Source organism: Octopus bimaculoides, chromosome 1 (genome assembly GCF_001194135.2).
Source record: "Octopus bimaculoides isolate UCB-OBI-ISO-001 chromosome 1, ASM119413v2, whole genome shotgun sequence".
In the NCBI taxonomy this organism is placed as follows: Eukaryota; Metazoa; Mollusca; class Cephalopoda; order Octopoda; family Octopodidae; genus Octopus; species Octopus bimaculoides.
The window spans coordinates 123,806,979-123,817,571 of NC_068981.1; the positions used below are offsets into that span (position 1 = coordinate 123,806,979).

A 10,593-nucleotide genomic window follows, 5' to 3' on the forward strand; every position below is an offset into this window, starting at 1 on the left:
CCCGAACGAAAGAAGATTCTGAGCTCAGCTCTTTTGTTCAAACTATTTCTACCTTGAGTCAAAATTTTCAAACTTCGCTCAGACAAAGCTCACACCGAATATTTGATTTGAAGCTCCAGTTTTTGTACAATTGTGCACTATCTATAAAAGACCACGTAATTTTAAATTTATGAGGACCTGTATCACGCAAGAACCATATAAACTTCAACAAGCCGTAGCACATCTTATATCGAGACTGACAAATGAATGCTTTTATTTGTAATAACAATTTTTGAATGTGAGTTTTACTTACATATTTATTTATTTATTGCTTGAAAAAGAAAAGATATAAATGCATTGATCTACCGTAATGGTAGATCAATGGTGCTACTGGTACCAACTTTATCGACCCTGGAAGATTATAAAGCAGAGCTGAACTCAGTAAGCCTTGAATTCACATGGAACTGTGCATCACTTACTGTGTTCATTAATTAACCGCTGAAAGGATTCCTACGGCTATGTTGATACATAAATTTATAGATCTTCATAAGAATAGTTTATTTCAAATTCTGGGATTACACCTTCATTTCCCTTGCAGAGTTAAGATCGTTGAAAGTATTATACTTAAAGTTACGTTAAAGATTTCAAAAACGTCTTCGATTTAGTTCCATAGATAAGCTTGTTAAAATGTTCACACTTCGATACATATTATAACAAGCAGTATATTATAATAGATTGTTGTTATCAAGACAGTCATCAAATATCATTAACATAATCATCATTGTCCTTAATTTACATCCTCGTTTCATGAGAAATTCCGAATAAGAAGTAACTTCTTATTCGGAATTCCTGCCCTCCGAAAATGATCGGAGGAACATATCTCGCTCGTGCGTTGTGTTTTTGAAATGGTTTCTACATCTCAGAGTCGTTCCTAATCCCAACCACTTTACAAAATGTTTTCGGTTCATTTTATCTTGACACTAGCACTAGAGAAATTTTCATATCTTATAAATCCACTGGTTCACCAACTGGATCCGTTACATACTGCGTCCCATATTATTAGGCAAATCAACCTTTTCTAAATAAATAAATCTATATTCCTTCAAAACCAGTTGTTTTCCCACTGACTGCTGGCAACACCTATCTGCACACATTCTGTTAAAATAAACCGGATCTGCGCAAACGCCAATACACGGCAGCCATTTTTGTAATTGGGCAACATTTTCACCGTCACAGATTATTAGGCAAGTATAATAAAAATAATAATTGTGTCAGAACAAACGTTTATTTAATTCAATAGTAAAGGTTTAACAAAAAATTATTCATAAAGGACTTAATGGTAAACATAATAATAAGTTCGTATGAAAATAATCATGGGATTATGATGTCATACAACTCCTAATGTTTGACGTATGATCCTCCACATGCAATAACCTTCCTTATGCGCTGATCTATTGAATTTGTCAAGATAATGATATCTTCTCCTGTCATGCTTGGTAAATGCGCCTCTTCAGGACACTCCACAGGATCTCGATTGGGTTTAAGTCAGGGGAACAAGGTTCCCACTGCATAAAACGACCTCCAGAGAAGCCTATTTGCTGCAGGTTTCCTTAGAATTCTTCGCTGCATGAGATGAGGCATTATCTTGCATGAAGACCAACTTTCTCTTGAATGAAAGTTTTGCTTTTTGAACCACAGTTGGAAATTTTCCTTGAAGAAGGTAATATATGTTTTCGATGTCATCATAATGCCATCTGGGACTTTCCATGGCCGACCATCATACCACCGACGATGTCAGCCCAAAACATGACCCCCACCTCCTCCTTGTTGACGTCTCAAATGATGAGGACGGTTCAAGCTGATTGACACCCAAACTTTACACCAAACATCTGGTCCATCAAGAGTAGCACGGCTTTGTCAGTGAATAGAACTCTTGAAAAACCTATCTTCATATATTCCTCTGTCCATTTCAATCCCTTCTGCTTATGAACAACCTTCAGAAGGGGCTTTGTAACAGATTTAACATTCCTGGCTACCTGCTTCAAGAGGCGACACCTGGTAGTTTTCGATATGTCTTCCCTGCCATGTTACTCTACTCGTAGGACATGGGTTCCGCACAACTTCCCTTTTCACACGTGACAAAGTACTAGTCGAAGCAACCATCAATTTACCCTTATCTGCCTTCGACGGGACAGAAATAGGAGACTGCGCAAATATCTTCACTGTTTGGTGATCTCTTCTCAGCATTTAGAAATATCAAAAATACTATGGTTGTTTTTCCTTTTCCAAGCTCTGACACGACCGTAGACTTCTCATTCAAAGAGAGATCACTTTTCTAACCCATAATCACACTTAAATCGGGTACCTGCCTAATAATTTAGGACAGTAGAAATGTTGCTGTCACACGGTGATGGCCACCGTTTGGTTTCGTCTGAGCAGATCCAACTTATTTTAACAGAATGTGAGCAGATAGGTGGTTCCAATAGTCAGTCGGAAAAGCACTGGTTTTGAATGAATATACATTTATTTATTGAGAGAAGGTTGATTTGCCTTATAATGCGGGAAATAGTGTATTGTGAAACTAGCACACTTGTAATCCACGAAACGAAAGAGTCCTTACTACTTTATGTGGCCTCTGTTTGTTTAGAGCAACGTGACAAACCAAATGAAGAGAAGACCGAACGATTGCAAGAAATAAAATAGAGTGGGAAGGACAAAGAAGCGCATGATGGGGAAACAGTGGGATGGGTGAAGAGAAAAGAGATGTGGACGAAACAGTGCTAGAAGGAGTAGCGAAAGCGATAGAGTGATCTGTCTTTTCCCCAAATAGACTAGCAAGAAGGTAGATTTATTTCGCTAGAAGAAATGAATGATTCATGATAATTCTTCCAGATAGGGAATTAGAGATGCCAATGTTCTTTAGGGCTAGGTACATAGATTTGCGTCGTAAGACAATGGGTTACTGCTGTGTTTAAACACCACTGGATGTTCTGATCTTCCATGTAAGAGCTCAACATCACAAAACACCTTCTCGTTTTGTATATTCTACTGTTTAACATATATTTCAAAAGTTGTTACTTTCGTTATACATCACAATTATTCAAGAGATTTCACGTGTTAATATGAATCGCATTATTAACTGCAAGTAGTACTACCGTAGTCGTGTCATGTGTACTGTTTCCCTAAGAGACTAAATTTCGACTCAGTGTTATTGATTTTATCATACAACAGTGGGTCTAGAATATTAAACATTCTGAAATATTCATCAAAGCATTTAATAGTACTTCATTCGTCGGGGAAATAGTAAAATATTGTGCATTATTCTGAAATGATGAACAATGACTCTTAACTGTCTTCGAGTTTAAAACTGTCCATAGCCAGATAATTCCCAACTGACAGTAGCTCTATATCAATAGATGTAACTCTGCTTTTTTCTAGACTGCCCGTTTGTCAACAGTTAGAAGTAATTAAGAACGACAAAACCCTCTAAAATAGGTACAAACCACATATTTTGGGACGATAAATTCAGTCGATTAAGTTAACTCTACTTCATTCCTGAGACTATACTACTGACTCTCAGAACAATGAATAGCAACGATAAGCACATCAGGTTTTGAGCATGGAGAGTAAAGAAACCGGACTAAATTCTGAAAGATATTTTGGCATTTAGTCTATCGGTTCTGCAAATCCATCGTCCTTCAGCAGCAATAATGAATTTTACGATAAGCACTTGTACAGAGATTTTTGGGGGTAATATATTCGGTTTAATCTATCCCAGAAATTTATTTGACTTCCATTTATTTTATCGAACCTAGTAGGGAGATAAAGCAAAGTCAAACTCAGAACGTAAAGAGTTGCAACTTAATACTGCAAGGCATGGTACGGACAGTCCACCTTTTCTATCAGTGAAGAACCATTCTGTGGCAATAAGAAAAGCAAGCGTCAAAATGTTAACTTAAAATGACCAGTCTCTTTTGTCGTTATATGAAATACTAAATGAACTGCATTTACTTTCTTTTAACTTGGTATTATATAAAGCATATAGCTTATTGGAGTGACTCCGACTACTGTGTTATATTCGTATTTATTTTAATAAATCCGGCGGGAATGAAAGAAGAATTTATCTTTTGCAGTATTTGAAATTATGACATAAAAAAATATAATTAAATACTTCAAAGTATTTCTGCCAACATTTCTACTCTTACTTCTAAATTATCATTCTTATTAATTGAATCAAATTGTTTGATATTTTATAATTCAACCTGTAACGTTCTTATAGGTTTAATAACGTCATGTCAGCCATCAAAGTTTCAACTCTACAAGCGTTTTCTTGTAGCGGGGTGTCATGTCCTTTAGCTGTATGTCTCTTTATTTCTGTAGTGTCTTCTCTATTGTTGTAACATATTGTGAAATTTTCAAATTATGTAAAAATTTTCAAATTTGGTACATTGAAATAATTTTCCATGTTAAATTTGATTTTGTTATTTATTTATTCCAGAAAAATTATAGAAAACTGTTACAGAGGTTTAAAGTTTAATCAATTTTACCTAATCAGAAAACAGGATTTGGAAGCTGGCATTTTCTGCATGATAGTTGTCTATCGCAAAATGAAAGCAAATTAATTACGAGGAGGAATTTTTATTAAACAAATGAAAGCAAAGCATTGCTGAAGTTTCAATAAGTTTTAATAAATAAAGTCAGGAGAAGCGGTCGAACAGACATGTAAATAATTTTAAAAGGAAAAAAATTCTCAACTAAGTTATTTGGGGAAGAATTGCACAAATTTGTCCTGATCAAGAGGCCTATCTGTCGGAGAAGGCATGGTCTGACATGGAATAAACAAACATTTATTCAACACATTCTATTGTAAAAACTGCCCGGCAACGATGGGCTATTCACTATTCAGCTAGTCTAGAAAATAAAGCTAGTTTCAATGACACAGATACCGTGTTAGTTTTGAAATCGAGTCAAACCATTAAATGGCTAAAATTAGTCAGAGATTAGTCGAAAAGTAGTGAAAAAGAATATCTGTAATTGCTGGTATTAGTCGGCAAAGCTTAATTTAGATTTCAGTTAAATTGCTAGAAGAAGGAGACGTAAATATATGTTGTTTTCCTCTCTATTATAGAAAGTGTACCTTGTAACGTTCATGTCAGATTTCGATTGTACATGTAATGGCGGATACCTCTACCTACTTACTCGCCGGCGTACGAGGCGATGGCCATATGTTCTATCGGAAATTTACTATTGCAGTAATGCGAATGTGTTGGCATCCATTGCAAATTATGTATGAAGATTTGAGATTTCTTTAAAGTAATTGAAGTAGAAATTACAGTGAAATATCATAGGGTTTAATTTTTTTTATTTTTTTTTGTGTGTGTATGGAACTTTGACGCAGAGGTAATCAGGATTCGCGAATTTTAAAGTACCAACATAAAGCAGACCATGTAAAAAAAGATCTGCCAGTTTCGACAACTTTCTATTATTGACCCCGAGGTTTATTGATGATCATAACGAAACGGAGTCTTTCAGGAGATTGGAGCCTTGAATGCTCAAATGGCAAACTAGTTTGACATTAATATCTTCAAATAATGAAAAAAAACTGATACTAGCTTCCTTTTTTAGCAAGAATGTGCCCTTAAGGATATGAATCATATGACGTGTATTGTACCATGCAAAGTTTCTCCCGCTACTTCGATGTTTACAAAACAAAGTAACTATGTCATATAGTTATGTCGATATATAGCTTTTTTCCTTTCTCGTCCAGTAGTATCCGTTGATTTCTCTCACATTTTCGGTGCTCAAATTGCCTGTATACAGAGATATTTGAGATCACATTCTCTGGTGAAGATGCTAGCGAAGGCCACCAGTTGCAGCTCTACTTGAATGACAGGGCCGAACAACAACTGAATTTATTTTTTGGAATCACTTTCAAGAAGTCCTTTTCCGTGTTTGAGTATGAGTAGCTGAAGAGCAGACTCGCCAGTCAAACACCCATGCATATTAGTGGTAAAGCTTAGTCGCTGAATGTGGAGTCAGAGATAAAATGTTTTCTGATAGGCAGTGATCTGACCAACTTGGTACCCCCTAGGAATTACAGGTGTTTATCTTAACTCATCAGTAAAATCGAAGATAACTTCTCGCATTGTACGAGAGTTACCTCTGAGATTCTGCCTCATCCGATCCAAAGCTTCATCTGTTCGTTTGTGCCTCATAGTCGCTTCATCTCAGATATTCAATTTGCAAGAGCTTACTCCTAACTGAGTTCCTCTTGATACCGCAATGATGTTCCTGCCATGGAAGGTTTAGAATCTAACACAGAATGTGCAGTTATTCCACCAATCGTGCATGTCGCTGAAATGTCATTTGGAATCACAGCAATAGTTATATACTGCTTTGGTGAAATTTGCAGTCAGAAGGTTTGTAGTACCGGCACGAAAAGTTATTTTTTATCCTTATCAGGAAATTCTACGATAGGGCTCTGACCATCTACCAATGGAGATTCATTTTCATTCACAAACTAACCCAAGACTTGAATATTTCAGTGTGTTCAATGAAAGAATTCATATGCCATTTCCATTTTTCCTGTCTCTGGTACACAATCAATCATCAACATGCTATTTAGAGCCCCGAGAGGACAGACCGCAAAGAGCTTAATTGTTGATGCCGGGACAAAATTACTGATACGCATTTCGCACTTGGAATAGGTTTGCATAGATATTCTGACAATCTTTTAGCGCTCGTGTCAGAGTAGACGGGGCTGTTAATTTGGCGCAAATGCAACCAGTTGTTTTATCTAACTTACCGTGTGAGTAATCACTTTTTTTAGTGTCTGTTTCCAACTATTTTTGTGGTCATGCAGGACTCCATAAAGGTCACATTCTTCATGATACGTTGAGTACAACCTTTCTGTAAAACAGATGAGATTCTCAAATGACGAAGAGCCTTGAAAAGTGTGAAGTAACCACAAGTAAAATTATTATCTCACCCTGACGTCTCCGTAGTCATCAGCCTCATAAGTATATTTTCTTTGATTCCATTGCTTTCAGTAGAACCAGATGTACTACTCTCGAAGTGATCAACCAAATTTGTCCTGATGGCAGATTTTGGAATTGTATTTAGGTAGCGTTTGTGACAACTGATGAGTTGTGGGTTCAATGACAGTCATATTCCGCTCATTCTCGAGAACTGCCAGTGAGACCACTGTTGAAAAGTATTGATGGATCTCAGCTTCAATGATTTTTCCTTCGTTGCAGATGTTCTATATAAATATAAATATTGCTTGAATCTAGCTAAATATAAATATTATATTACTTGAAATATATAAATATATAAATATTACTTGAATCTATCAAGCCCACCATAACTGAACACTCTGTCAATGGCTAAGCTAAGGATGGTACTGCTCTTATATACTTTGTAGTATATAGGTTTGCTTTAACCTAAGTGAAATACTCAACATTTATATGGTCATGCTTCCACAGCAATCTGTTGTGAGAAACTACTTATTGATTGTCCATAGTTAGCATCACGCCTCAAACTGCGTTGTCGAGTATACACCTGCAATAGCGGTTAACTAACATTGCTGGTCTGGGTACTCCCGACCCCCAAATAAGAAATTAAGGATATTTGTGGGACGGGGGGTGTACATTTCATCTAGCATTCAGAGTGAGGCTGGAGTGATGGGCTCGCATGGATCATGGTTATTGAGTCTTAGTGGCTTCAAAGAGCAGGGAATAGTCAACCTTATCAAAACCCTTAACTGAAATTTTGTCGTCAGTGTCATCTGGTGATGACTTATATTTACATTAATGCAGTGTGTCAGAATGAGGACGTTATATTTTTGACATTCATAAGGTGTTACCAACATACTAAACCCACCACATATTCTTCTATCATCTAATAGTCAATAACATTTTATTCATGTTTTTGTTTGTTCTTTTTTTTCCGTTACTGAGATCAAGGAGATCATATCGAACGCACAATTTATAATATCGAAAAAGCTCATGGGAGGTTTCTATCCCTTTCGAGTTACAAATGGATCTAATGAAAGCTAATGAAAGGATCCAGCCGGTCAAGGTTTCTGACATAAGTCATTGCATCATGAGTTTGGTTATGCGTATAACAAAGATATCTTCTAAAGTTGAACAATAGTCTAACTAGTTGGATATAATTCTTATGTCAGCATGAGAAGTGATGAAACCTTGAATATGAGCGTACTTCTCTGCCTTAACTCGTTTTGGTTTCATCACAGAAAACCTAACCTTTCTGCTTGGGTTTTGATAAACATGTCAAACATGAACCGGTTACTTCTTTGAATCATTGAACTTGGTTGAATCAATACTCAACCATGAAATGAAAGGGTTATTATTATTTGAAACTGAGTTTTCAGCATATTTTTTGGTATGTTCATGGGTCGATCTACCGTAGCTGAAAATGATAACCATTTTGACAATTACAGAATTTGAGAGGGTTCTAGGATGAGTCATAGGTTCTGCGAGTTTCACACATACTCTCCAAGCATCCACTCCCTTTCTACAAAACAATGATGCGACGTTCGTGCTATTCATTAATCATTATGATTTCAATTTTGGCATTGTTGAGAGTATAGTACGTGCTTTTATGTTCTGCAACTGATCATTTACCCGATGCGATGATGATTTTGCGAACGCTGGCGTCGTTAAGGAGTTCCAGTGTATAGTTGAATATATTGACGTACATGTGAATTCAGTGAAGTATTTATCATCTGTAATTTCATGACTGTGTAAAATAGTAATTTGTCATTAACAACCATGCGCCTTTGTTGGGCCTCTATTTTGTTGCCACTCATGAAGTAAATAAATGCAAATATGAGAAGCTTTTGTGCCATCCATTAAGCGGATGGATGAATTTTCAAAGAATTTTATGGGTTGTAGCATATTTAATAAATACTTTCTGAACAAAATATTTAGATTTAAGTACGTAACTTGAGATATAGGGGTTGGCTAAAGCACCCAGAACATATTGCAAAAGCAGTTATCCGCTCGGGTTAGATTCAAGGTTTCAGGATTGTCAGAAGATATCTTTCTATGTTGTCTCAATTTGTGCTTGTGATGTGTAACATAAGATATATTGGATTATGTCGTCTGTTACTGGTTCATATTTAAGGCTTGTCATCTGACATAGAATGCGAAGCCAACTCCAGTAGGATTATATAACAGAAAGCTCGATAAAAAATATAACTATTAACTAGATACTGTAAAACGTCTCGTCTGGTTTGTTTCCTTTTATGTTATGTTTATCTAACTCACTAGTCTCTACCTAAAAGTATAAGCTAGAAATACTATCTCACAGAGTCGTGTTGTAAAATTCCATTTGATCATATTTTTATATTTATATTTTACACTTTTTCTCTTCATTTATATAATTTGTTTTACGTTTTTTTGTATTTATTTGTTCATTTTTTGCAATGTATTGAGGAAAATTTTCATCTCTGCGATACGCTTAGTGGTCAGGAACACAAGTATTGGTTTGTAATATAGTGAACGCAACCATATATTGATCAATATGAACAACCTACTTCGCATAACACATTTTTCTATTAATAGTCTGCTTTTGAATAACTTCATTCCTGCAGGTAATCATAACGATGCTGTTACTAGAAGTACAATATTTTAGATGCTTCCAGCATTCGAATGCTTTTAGTTTAATACTACCTGTCATATTTATATATATATTTTTTAATATTCTGCTTTGTGAAGATTTTTTTATCGTAAATTGATATTTACTTTGTTAAATTTGATACTTTCATTATGCAGATACTTTAATAATTATTCTTGTTACAATCTGCATTGAAAATATCTCTATTTCGTGGTTGTTTTACCTGAAGCATAAGTCATATAAACTATGAAAATATAGCTTGATTTTATTTTATTCTGTGTTGAATGCCTACAGGATTCTCACTAATTTAATACAGATGTCGACGTTTAGAGAGATATAGTCGGTTGATTAATCTTCAGCATTTTATCGATTTTTCCCTCAGGGACAATGAAACAAATTTAAAGATATGAACAACATTGTATGAGGCCCGTGCCTTGCTCAGTTGAAATGGATGAATTGAAAGGGAAATATTTTTAGTCAAGCACTGAAACTGCATTGCCGACTGATGCCAGTGACGATTTACACTGCGTTGCTTGCTACGTTGTTGGTTGACCAGATACGTAAAGTGATTTTTAGGCGCAGTATCCAAAAGAATTTAGCTAGAAATTGTATCACAAAAATAACAGAAAATCAGTAGCTTATTTTCAGTTATGACGACCGTAAAGTTGAATTTGGAAATTAGCTTTTACATATACTTTTCTCATATTAAACATGTAGATGCACTGTTTTCCCTTGTACCGTACGTGAATAATTTACGTCAGAAAGCTAGTCAAGTACTCAATGCGTATCCAACATAGGTGGTCAGTAATAAAATTAAAAACAGCAAAAGGTGATATACTAGTGGAGAAAAGAAATCGAAACATTATGCGTATTTCCATAGAGCTACAGCTAGTTTTAAACTAGCAGAAAGAAAATAGCAAATGATGTTCAGTTATTACCATTCCTGTCGCCAATGGAGGGTCACTAATCAAAGAA

At 35.6% G+C, this 10,593-nt stretch overlaps 1 long non-coding RNA gene across 1 annotated transcript; it reads left to right on the plus strand.

The window, feature by feature from the left end:
• The first annotated feature begins 1,429 nt into the window (after nt 1-1,429).
• Nucleotides 1,430-4,920, plus strand: LOC128249923 (uncharacterized). Its single transcript, XR_008266072.1, has 2 exons — nt 1,430-1,699; nt 4,478-4,920. It is a non-coding gene; the product is annotated as an uncharacterized LOC128249923 (long non-coding RNA).
• Nucleotides 4,921-10,593: the final 5,673 nt, after the last annotated feature.